This window comes from Aptenodytes forsteri, unplaced genomic scaffold (genome assembly GCF_000699145.1).
Source record: "Aptenodytes forsteri isolate BGI_AS27 unplaced genomic scaffold, ASM69914v1 Scaffold7, whole genome shotgun sequence".
Taxonomy (NCBI): domain Eukaryota; kingdom Metazoa; phylum Chordata; class Aves; order Sphenisciformes; family Spheniscidae; genus Aptenodytes; species Aptenodytes forsteri.
In genome coordinates this window covers 229,935-242,702 of record NW_008795919.1, presented here as the reverse complement: position 1 = coordinate 242,702, position 12,768 = coordinate 229,935, and positions in this window count along the sequence as shown.

The following is a 12,768-nucleotide window of genomic DNA, read 5'->3' as shown; positions in this document are numbered from 1 at the left end:
AAACTAAAAAGTCCTTGGCTAGTGTAAACACTACCTAGCAACAACTAAAACATCGGTGCATTATCAACTTTGTTCTCATCCTAAATCCAAAACACAGCACTGTACCAGCTACTAGGAAGGAAATTAACTCTATCCCTGCTGAAACCAGGACACAGGTGAATTTCAGCAGTAGTTGTACCAAATTTTATCATGCAATTTGTGATATTTTGTGCTTTGTTTAATCATAAATACTGGGACCATATTATTACACAGAGTAATATTCCTAAAAAGATAAAGTTTCTAACAAGCACACATGAAAACAATGGGTGTAAATATGGGCAGTTCAGAAACCAGAAAGCAAACAAGATATCTAAAGTTGTTGTATTTTTGAAAACATACTTATTCCCAAGAAATCTTATGATTTTGTTATCTAGTGTATAACATTAAAGCCAATTTTGGTCCAAAAAAATTAGATTACCCTTGCAATGCTGTGCACCAGTAGTGATGCCTACCAAAACAGACAAAAATACAAAAACTGTATCTGTCTATCATTTATAAACTACTACCTTACTAAAGGTTAACAATACAGGACAATTATTCAGGGGAAGCATTGCCTTCTACTTCAGTCCTTCTTACTGTTGTTTTACTCATATCATCATAATTCTGAGTCTCTTGCTCGCTCATATTAGGAAACAACCAGGATCATAACAGTATTGTAACAAAACAACTTTTTCTGACCAGAGGAAATACATAGAGATAAGACATCAAATCTCAAATCACAAGCAAAATTCTTGCATGGCAGACTCTCTAGGACTGATCAGATGCTATTTAATGTGAGTTCCTACTAAAGCTCTTCATATTTATTGTTTACTGTCCCCTGGCAGTGTGATTAATTCTAACACAAATGTGCACTGGAGGGTAGAAGAAGTGATACTCATGTTCAGGGATCTAAGGAGTGAGGAAGAAGAAAAAAGCAAAACATAGATCCATGTTGCCAACGAATAAATTGCTCAGAATCTAATAAAGTGTGTTTCACTTGGTTTACAGAGGTCATGCGTATGATGGCATCAACCCCCAACCTTGGATTCAGAGCACTGAACAGTTCACTCTGAGGGGACCAGTCCTTCCTTCCTCCTTTGATCCTCCCCTTTCTCATGCTGGGCCACCCCTGCTGGTATTATCCCACGCTTACCCTACTGACTCCCAAATCCCCACTTTCTTTCCCCTAGACTGCAAGATCTAAGAAGGTTTATGCTTAACCCAGTGAACCTCTTTTCCAATGCCACACACATGCTCTCACTGATTACTTCCCAATCCATTCTTTCTGTAAAGACAGATGAATTTCTAAGAGCAACACTGAGATTAGATTCAAACCTTAATGCATATACTGTTAAAGACCAGCAATGATCTTACTTCCATTCTCTATTTTTAGAACAATCCATCTCACTTTTTAATGACTGACCTTGAAATTATTCCTCAAGGGCACTATGGGCATTTGTTTCTGTTGCCTTAGTTCAGGTATCGGACTCCATGCAGAACAGTTCCAATCACAGTCACAAATACTGTAATTCTGACACTTAGCAACATGGTTTTGGCAGCCGTCCCTCTGCTAAGAAATAATTTAAGTAAAATGACATGCTTAATGGCATTAAATCAAGGTAGAGGGAGCTAAATTCTCCTATTTTTTAATATATACACATGTATACCAATACACATATATTCTCAAAAGGAAGTCTTGATAAATGAAGCATTGGCCCTGCCATCCTCACTTTGCATCTAGATTGCAGATTGATTACAGTTTGGAATGAATGAGAATATGCATAGAGTCCAAAACAAATAAACTACCTGCACCACAAAGCTACAGCAAAGAGCATGACAACTTTGGTCAAACATCATGCTTCTACTCCATTTATGTATCATTCAAACTTTTCTAACTCTGCTTAGTAAGAAAATTAGAAAGCTAAGGACTGTGCCCTGGTATCAAAGATTCTTTTTGCCTCTCACTGACTCATCACCATCACCTCCCCCCCAAAAAAACCAAACCCACATCACCAAAAGGGTATAAAATGTTGTCTCAGCTGGTTGTACTTTACTGAATCTTGTCAGCTGGATAAAAATTGCAGTGGGGAAATCAGGCTCACAGCAAAGAATATATCTGGATCTGATTTGCCTCATCATTTCATCTTTGGTGTCAAGGAGTTAAAGCTGTTTACTCCAACAATAATTTAATATTTCCTAATGATCTGGAAATACAGATTTGTAAGAAATTTAGTTCAAGATTAACATTTTCAACCAATGCTTTTGCAAACTGAAGTCTTGAGAAAACTGGCGTTTGACAATCTAATGGTAAATAACCAAATTATACTGAGTGTGCAGTTATTCCCGACCAGTTGCCTTTTCAAGGTGAGGAACAACGGGCCTCCAAAGTAACTGGAGCTTGGAACTTCATTCAAATTTCTCTATGGATTGCTTGTTGCTCACTTTACCCATAAATAATATAGCCTCCCTTTCCTCAGATTTAATGATCTCACTTGTCTTTGAACCCTCAATTTTTGTCCAAGAATTGAAACAAAAAGATAGTAAGTATTTTAACATGTAACCACTGCTACATGTACCCTATACACACTATATCCTTATTGGGTAATAAAGTGGAATTCCCTACACTCATACACTATTTCTACATGAAGTTTTCCTCAAGCCATAAATTTGCCTCTGCATCAATGCACATGTGAGCTGGACTTTTTTACAATAAATCATTTACAGAATCCACAGCTTGAGTCATCCTGCAAGATTCCATCAAAACCACACTCCACAGTCCAGAATGGGACCCCAAGGCAATATATTCTAAGCTGTACTATCATATTGGTACATGCTTAATTACAGTTCATGTGATCACTCTATACTATCCACTATTCTGTGCTAGATAAAAGCAAACTATCTATTGTATGAATCTGAACGTTTAACTGGTTGTTTGGAAAGAGATGTCATGGAAGAATTATGGCAATACTGTTTATTCAGCACTACAGTCAGGTACTAATAGCAAAAGGAGAAAGACAACCTTCCAAAAAGCAATAGTAGCTAACTGAATTATATCCAATTGCTGAAACTTGGGGGGGTGGGGAGGGAGTAAAAAACCTAATCAGCGTTTCAATAGATTTGCACACCAAAGTGTTAACAAGTTATCATGAAAACTCTTTTTCTACAGAAAAGTCTATTTGCTCATTAACTACTTGGCCTTCATAATGACTTCAACACATTACAGCCTTTCTGAAAATATTGGTTCAATTTTTTAGCAAATTGAAATTTAACCTGAGGACAACATGGTCTGCATTCTTCCATCACAGTAGTATGAATCAGGAGGGGCTGTTTTTTTGGTTTTGGATGTTTTTTTTTTTTCTGGTTTTTTTTTTTTTAAAGTGCATTATTATGAATGCAGTAATCAAAATTATTCAATCTCCAGCTCAAATCTCTAGTTACATTTTCAGAAGATTCAACTAAAATAAAACAACTTTTGATTAATAATAGAATAACTTTCAATTATGATACAGAAATTAACATTTTTATATATGTCTTGCAGTGGATTTTCCTGCTTCTTGAAAACCTGTATCTGCTCTCATTTCAGAACTGTGAGAAGTTCTTTAGGAACTGGCATGCGAACTTGCATTTGGGGGGTGGGGCAGGGGGCAGAGTGGGTGGTGTTATAATGTTGTTTTGGGGGGTGGGGTGGGTGGGGGGTGGTAGGTGTTTAGCCCAAAACTGGGGTAAAATTGATAGGTAAAGCCTGTATGTCAGCTGCCAGCTGAAATCCTACCAATATCAGTGATCAATCTCTGTTCTAAGATTCTTAACATCTTGAAGCATAAGCGACATTAAAATATTTTAGAAAATGGGAAGGCCACTACAGAAGTGTTTGGAAAGGGTTATGAAACAGCTCTACCCCGGTACTCTAGTGGTAACATTCAGCCTATCTGGGCTGCTCTACAGGGATGAGTATAGCTGGAGAGATGTCTCAGTTGGGAAGAACATAAATATCTTCCCAGCTCTTGTGGTCATTAAGGAATCATAGGTCATGTTTCTCATATAAACAAATGAGCTAAGAGATGAGATTTAAGCCATTAATAGTAAATTTGACCAACACTGCAGACACTTCAAGAGAGCTCAGCAGAGGACCAGCGATGTTGGAAGCAGACAGAATGAGACAATACTGGTTACTTTAGCATTAGAACAAAGCATATCTTTTGGCCTCCATGAAACAATGGGCTTGGAGAACAGAGGTAGATGATCTTAGAATTCTGAGTCAGAAAGGGTTCAGCAGAAGGACATACTTTGGGGGTGGTGGTGGTGAGAATCCTTTGAGATCCTGATTTTACGATGCACTAAGTCCAGGGACCTTTAAAACAGCAAGGAGTACTTAAAGATACTGAAATTCCCTGGCGATATAGAGAAAGAACATGCTCACATGCAAGCTAGGAGGCTATAGAGAAAGGGGGTAATGTATAACATTAGAAAGAATTTAGATGACAAAGGCAGAATTTTTAACAGCAGCTGTAATCTCACCTCCCAGCCTCTACAAAGGAGCAGTGAAGAGTGCAGTATCAGCCAGCAAGCTGATTTTGTCAGGTAGGTTACACAGTTACAACTTAAGAATAGCCTTCATCTCTCCACCCTATTCAACAAAAGTGCACTGCTTTCCAGTATTAGCAAAATGACTGACCAAGTTGTATGGAAGTTAGCCATTATCATCCCAGACAGCAAGCTAAGAGCCCTCTATATCTCTGTAGCACCTGAACGTTTCACTCTGGTTATCCAATTCACTCTTGCCAGACTCCTTTCTGTTAAGGATATTTTACTATCATTAATTTTCATAAAAGGGCCTGCAGTACATTCAGACTTTGTGACTCACCTGTGACAGCAGACGATATCCAGCATCTTTACATTTGTGGAATCTGGTGTTCCTGAATCCCAATCCAGTGCCTATGCATTGACTATTGATCCTGGTGGACACAGCAGCACAGTCAAAGCCTTTTCTGCTTCCCACCCCACCCCACCAGCGAGCAGGCTGGGGGCGGACAAAAAGCGGGGAGGGGGACACAGCCGGGACAGCTGACCCCAACTGACCAAAGGGATATTCCACGCCATATGACGTCATGCTCAGCATATAAAGCCGGGGGAAGAAGGAGGGGGGGCATGTTTGGAGCAACGGCGTTTGTCTTCCCAAGTCACCGTTACGCATGATGGAGCCCTGCTTTCCTGGAGATGGCTGAACACCTGCCTGCCCATGGGAAGGAGTGAATGAATTCCTTGTTTTGCTTTGCTTGCGTGCGCAGCTTTTGCTTTACCCATTAAACTGTCTTTATGTCAACCCAGGAGCCTTCTCACTTTTACTCTTCTGATTCTCTCCCCCATCCCATTGTGGGGGGAGCGAGCGAGCGGCTGTGTGGTGCTTGGTTGCTGGCTGGGGTTAAACCACGACACAGTCTTACTACGCTCAGGGTAACTTTCAGGTATCGAGCGACACAAGATTTGTCTAGAACTGCTACAAAAGTAATTGTAAGCCAGCAGCTCCCCTAATATCAGCAGGTGCACTGTAGAAGACAAGCCTGGCTGGCTAGTCTACCGCAAACTTGAAGGCTGCAGGAGAGGAAAGAAATACCATTCACTTTCCCTTGGGGATATCAGAGGTTCTGGGTTGCAGTCTTAAACACATCATTAGGCCTTGAGCCTTCTGAAGACAACCACAAGTCACTGGCTGGGAGTCTCCTCTAGTCTGTAGTCTTTGTTGCCAATTATCAGAACTGAGGAATTTTTTTTTTTTCCCCTAGAAACTCAGAGTGACAGTTCAATAAGATATAGAAAGAGTATTGAATAAAATCTACAGAATCAAGGACTACATCTATCAGCTTAAGTAGGCCCCTGCAAAGATGTACCCACATAAACCTGACACTCAGCTGCATAATCAACGATTTTTTCTTTTTTTAAAGTACTTTCCAAAGACTGATTCACAACTTTTAAAATCCATTTTTATACTGATTAAAATGGTCAAGTCTAGAGGATTCATCCTTTTACCACCACGTGTTCATGTTAGCTAGCCTGTTCTCTTATACCTACCCTCTTTTCCATCCTCACCATCCTACTCAGCTGCCTGAAAAAGCGGCTGCTGCTGCCCATCTCTCTTTTGCACGTTAATTAAAAGACAAGCATTGAACACGTAGCAACATGATTGCTATGAATCATTGCCCTGGTTGAGTTCATCTGGTAAAACTGATGACAACCCTCAGTGGAAGAGCCAAACGGCGAGGTTTTAATTTAGGGAGTTCTTTTCAGGTTTATGCTATGATTTTTAAAATATTTCTTGTTTTAATAACATAAATTCTGAAGTCCAGTTACAATAACAACATCATGTCTGATTCTAATGCTATCCTCAGCTCCAAACAATGGATGGGATAGAGGTCCTGCTCCAGTCTATAAGAAGAATTTAATGACCATTAAAAGGCAAGCAGAGATTTGTATCACTCAGTTGTTCAGTGTCATTGTTCCAGTCTTCACAGTGGAGAAGCAGCACATTTCTTTTAAGTAAAATACTGCTGGGAACTCACTGCTTCAGCAATTACCTCTGAAACACATTGTTTTCTCAAAGCCATTAACATGTCAGATCATGGCAGTGCCTGACATCCAAACACGCCTTGGAGGGCTGCAATTCAATTTAAGGATCACCTCCTCTGAACAGGCCAACCTGCAAATTTCACAAAATCGGAGAGAAATTCTCAGGGCACACTTTGATCATGCTGCTTCCTAAATTAAAAACAAAACTGTAAGTGTTAAACATCTTTAACAAGACATTAAACCTCAGCCATAATCCAGGAAGGGTCCCTTAATGAGTAATGACATATGTTGTGAAGGCAGTTAGCTCCTAATGTTCAATGCTGAAACAGTACGATGGAATGGCACAGTGTTCAAAAGGGATGTATCATCACTAATGAGACGATAATTTGAAGCTGCTCTTCTGAGAACCCCAGAGGAGACTTTCCATTGCTGCAGGATGGCGAAGGATGCAATATTCCATCTTATCACACACTTTAAAGAGGAATGGGAAGTGACAATGTGATAGAACAGAAGCTGAGATAGAGACAGAAAATGGGCTAGGTCATTTGGAGAGTCCCTTTTAGGGGGACTTTACCTTAGTACCTTAGGAAGCTACCTTCCTTTGCTCCCCAAAGTAAGTCTTGGTGCAAATTAGTCATATCTCTTTACTCCCCTTCACCCAGCTGACCACTAATGGCGTACTAGACACAGTAAAGCGCTGCCCTAAAAGGGAATGTGGCATTGGTATAGGCCTGCTGTGGAACACACAAAACACTGCAAAAGAAGATGAGGTAGGGGAGGAGTCCGAGAAGTGACAAGTGAGGGCCATGCTCAAAAGCAGGAAAGGAATCCAACTCCTCTTTTATTAAAAATATAGAAAACTCTTCAAAATTAGGTTTTTAAGTTCTTCCCCTCATTTCTTAGCACCACCTTCTTCTAACATGTTATAGTTAGTCATTGTGTTGAGAAGACTATACAGGGAAGCACAGGGTGAAAGAGAGGGGTCTTGCAGATAACAAGGAGACCTTAATGGTAAGGACAGGAAGACAGAGGCCACACACAAGAAGAGAAAAACAGAATTGGGAGGGGGGAGGGCGCAGAAAAGAGCTTCCAATCATGGACAGCCTTGGATTTGTTGGCAAGGACTTTTGTGGGGTTGGGGAGAGTGGGGAGTTTATGAAGTTTCAGCTGTTAAGTTTGCCTTCCCGTTCTTAGAGATGCGCCTAGCCAGAGGGAAGCATCGTAAGGTGTGACTTAGTCACAAGACAGTCTCTCCTGGCTCCAAGATGAACTGCTGCAAATTCAGGCAGGTTATTTATTCCATGCTTCTTTTCCCTTCTGTAAACTGTGACTGAACAGTAGCAATGACTTTTCCAGGTGATACAAATATTCAAGGCTAATGACTGTACCGTACCCTATAGATTATGTTTGTATTTATCTTTGCCACCTCCACCCTTCCCTCCCCCCCCCCAGGAGATGAAGGTGTCTATTAATTCTTGACTATTTGACACAATGGGAAATTCCACTTCCAAGGTTTGAGCATAAAACCTCTGTTTTCAAACACTGAAAAGAATCTGCTCAGATTTGGGGGTGGGGATGTGTTGTTGGGGTTTTTTTTGGTTTGGGGTTTTTTTTGTGTGTGTGTTAACAACAAACCCAAAAATACCTCAAACAAAAAACTCCATGAAGCAAAGAAAATTAGCTCACTAGAAATGCTCCAGCACCCCTTGGGTCTGACCTAAACCACAAAGCTGAAGAAATCAGTTAAGGCTGTGCTACACTCTAAGTCCCACTGCTGTGCGCTATTCCAGGGGACCTTGCTAGTAGTTGCAATACCAAGCATGTGCACAGCACTGTAAATGAATGGAAAATGGAAACTGTAGATATCGCATAGAATTTCCTAACCTATACTCATTTAAGATAAAACCTTCCCTAAATTATCTTCTAGCTCTTCCTATTGAGTTTGAACACCAATTTAAATATCAAGCCACAGGATTTAGTTTAGAATAACAGCTTTCCTCATTTACATATGTAGGTAACCTGATAACTGAAGGACTGTGAATCAGGAACTGGGCCACGGCATAAACAACTAAAGGCCATTAAAAAAAAAAAAACAAAAACAAAAAAACCCAACACTCCAAAGCTCTGGGAGCATAAACAGAGCACTTCATGGAGGATAAAGGTAGAGAGTGTGCAAAGATGGTGAGAATGCAGAAAGAGAAGGCTTGATTTTTTTTTTTTTTAAAGAAAAATAATACAAATTATTCTGACTTCTTCCTTTCAGTTTAAAGAATTGTCCTGGGAATAGGAAAAGAGAGTAGACACCCTCGCACAAGCTCATCTCATCTCTGCTCCACACCATTGCCTTCAGAAGAAAGAAATTTAAATAATATTCAGGTTGTGATGAAGATGTGCTGCTCTGAAAATGAAAACAAACAGTCCCAGAAACAAAAGGCAAAATGCCTAACTTCACACTTCCTGACTTGTCAGTTTGATACAACTTTAACATTGCAAGCACAAAGGTAGAGCCAAAGGGAGGGAGTTGATTTCAGAGATTTATCTTGCAGAAAAAAATGAGCAGTTTGTGAAGAAAGAAAATAAGTATGAAATAAAAAAGTTAAGACTTTCATAAGTAATGGAAATATTTACTGGGCTTACTGAACATATGTGATAGGCTTGGTTCTGGTTCACACATGGCTTACCAATTGTGTATGACAATTGCCGTGTGCAATTTAGAAGGAGACAAAGTCACTCTTTATGAGCAGAATTAACAGGGAAAAAGACAATGGACCTGATAATTTTGCACACCATTTCTTTACGTGAAAAGCTGTTAGTTAAAGTCCACAGAACCGATTAATCCCCACACATTCTATTACTAGAGTTTTTACAGAATTCTAATGAGTTTATCTCCTGACCGAAGGGACTAGCATTCACTAAAGCAGCACACTGCTGGCATCTCTTCAGCCACTAATTCCTTGCTCTGCAAGACAGTTTTGCATACAGAGGAGAGACATGTCAAAATGGGCTTTCTGCTCTCACTCTCTGATTTAAGGCAGAGGAGCCAGCTGTGCTCGTCTAACAGCAAAAGAACACATGGCTGGGAAGGGATAGGGGACTCAACGGAAGACAACAGACACTCAAGTCAAAGCCTGCCTACAATTTGATTGGCACTCATGCAAAATTGTCATTCCCTGTCCAGCACCTTTTCTACTTTGGTATTTTTTCGTTTGTTTGTTTGTTTGGGTTTTTTAAGGCTTATCTTCAGAGATTTAAAAGGAAAGCTACTGGAGACGACTTGTAAATGCTTCTTGCATTACTGAGGAAGTCATGATTTGGTGACAGAGTAGTATTTAATATTCATCGATATGAAATGCGTAACTCAGCCCTCCTCCCTTGACCCTTCCCCTCATGTAAAGACACATGCAAATTAAGTGAATAACAATCAATTTGAGATGTTGCCATTTGCTGAAGCAGGCATTACTGGTTTCTACCTGATTGTTCCTGTGTCTAAATCAAGGGAACTGCTTCCAGAGACAACAATGACTTGACACTACATTGCCAAAGTTATGACAGGCATCAGAGCTTGGGTGAACCTGTATTGTATTTACTAAATTACATTTGTTATTTCTGCAGCACCCCTGAGCTCTGTAGAGAAGGTCTTTTAGATGAAGACCCAGCTAGCCTAATAGCCTGTCCCTGGCAGTGGTCAATAGCTTACGCCAAAAGAAGAGCCTATGAACAGGCATACTATGTAGTGATTCTTTTTGCAAATTCTTTCCCACCTTCTAATATTTAGTAGCTTGGGGGCCTCTTGAGCCCAAGGTCACATGTACTGATGTGAGAAGTTCTACAGCGCTCTCTTTCTGTTAATTTTGTACACGGTAAATAACAGCTTCATCCGATGCCCTCCAGATTGTTCACTGAAAGAAGCAGTGCACAATCAACCTTTTTTAGCCTTTCTCTGTCACTCTATCACATTTCCTCTGATGCCTTTTCCTAGCTCACTCTATCGTTTCTCATACAGAAACAGTGTAAGGCCCCTATCTATCGTTGGTGTCATTCGCTGGTTCATTTCCAGTTCTGTTATGTCCTTTTTAGACAGGGGCTCTAGAACTGCATAATATTTACTGTGCAGGAGGCCACAGACTTATACACTGTTATAGCAACCCTTTTCTACTTTGCTGTCTGTTTCTTTCCCAACAATTTCAAGCATTCAGATTCCTTTTTTTGGCTACTGTCAAGTGCCAATTTAACATTTTCACAGATGTACCTATGATAACTTCAACATCTCATTCCTTGGCAACAGCAAGCAGCTCAGAGCACAACATTTTTTATGTGGAGTTAGGATTGCTTTTTTTCTTAAATGCATGACTTCTTCACATTGAATTGCATTTGCTGTTTTACTGCCTACTCAGTCTCACAAGGCCCGTTTGCAATTCTTCATGGTTATTTCACTTCTCTTTACCTGAATAACTTGGTAGATCAAAAGAAATGTTTTTCAGGAGTGGTTCAGAGGAATCCAGTTGCTAAAGGCAGAACCTCCACCATCCTATCAGTCACCTTTCCTGACTTTTCTGGTCTCCCTTAACCTCCCATTCTCCTCAAAAAAAAGCTTAAAAGGCATAATCTAACATCAGCGTAGAGATGAATGTGTAAACCTTCATGTGCAGACTCCAAGCCACCAGGTAACAGCCAAGAAAGAAACCAGCCAAGAATCACTACACTTCCATATTCAAACAATGGTGTTCTAAACCTCTGCAGGCAAAACAGGCAGGTGTTTTTTTTTTTCTTTAATATCTTTTGACAGAGCTCTCTAAAATTGAACTGGAAGCAAATCTGTGAGATGATCTCCAGCTAAACATTTCAAGTAAAACATGATTTTGACACAAACTTGTGAGAACATTAACTATCATGATGAAGAATCTACCAGGTATTCCAAAATTGCAGGAAAATATGGAATTGAATGAGACCATTACAGTTTAAATGAAAGGGATCTTGGTTCCCTTCTCCCATTCCAGAATAAACCCTCATCTCAGTTTTCTTACTGAAGTCTGGCATGGTGTAAAAACCAAACTCCATATTTATTATGCATCATCACTTAAATCATTTATTGTGCATTCCTAATTAAAACTATGACAGGGCAAGAACCAAATGCTAAATTCTACCAGAGTCAGAGTCCCCATCTCTCTCCATAGGACTAATGTGCGTTAAAGCTTCCCAGAGTTACATTAATTTAGCTAGTATTTTTCTAAGAGAACGTGAGGAGGCCTGGATGAGAAATAAATGACTGAGTTAAAAATTGCAATACCTAGGATTTGGGATGATTATGTGAAATTCAAACTCCAAACTCAAATTATTGACCAAAAGGTCTGCACCTCTGTTTTGTTTTTTTTTGTTTTTTTTTTTCTGGTCGCCTCATTCCCCAGTTTCCTAGATGACTGCCCTACTTTAAGCAGGGGAGAGTAAGCTCTTTTTTTACTGCATGGTGTACAGCGTTCATCTCCCTCCCAAGTGGGGAAACAGCAGGAGGGCTTAAACACTCACAGGGGCAGAAAAAAGGACAAGAAAACCGTCTTTGTTCCAGGCAGACAGTACGAGGTCACGTTACTATGGCAGCATGAACCATTTCCCCTCGTTCTAGCTAGTAGTTCAACTTTGCCCATAGTTTATTCCCTGGGAAGCCTAATCCAGAGTTCAGGTTTGTGTATGTGGGGTTAGAGGTCAACAGCAATATGACAATGGCCTAGTCAAAAGAAAAGAAAGCTATGATATAGCAGAATCAAAGAGTCGGTTCACCAATCACTGGGGGCTGGCTCTCTCGGACAGAGAGGTTAGAATTCATCCCCTCACTTTAGCCTAAAGTTCCTGATTTAGCTATTTTGTGCTCAGCATACAGAAAGCCTGAACGGTGAACAATGAAGATGACACTGGAGCAAACTGTAAAAGATGAGAAGACAGTGCTGACAGAAAAACTGTGCATCATGTGCCCAGTGCTGTTGTATTTACTAGCTAAATTACTGTTACATTTACAGGCATCTTAGATTAATGCAGTTATTTTTCCTGCATCATTCCTTACAATTGTGAATAACATACTAATGGGATATAACTTCTCCACACAGAGGCTGCAAGAAGAATCATAAAATCATAGAATCATTGAGGTTGGAAAAGACCTCTAAGATCATTGAGTCCAACCGTCGACCCAACACC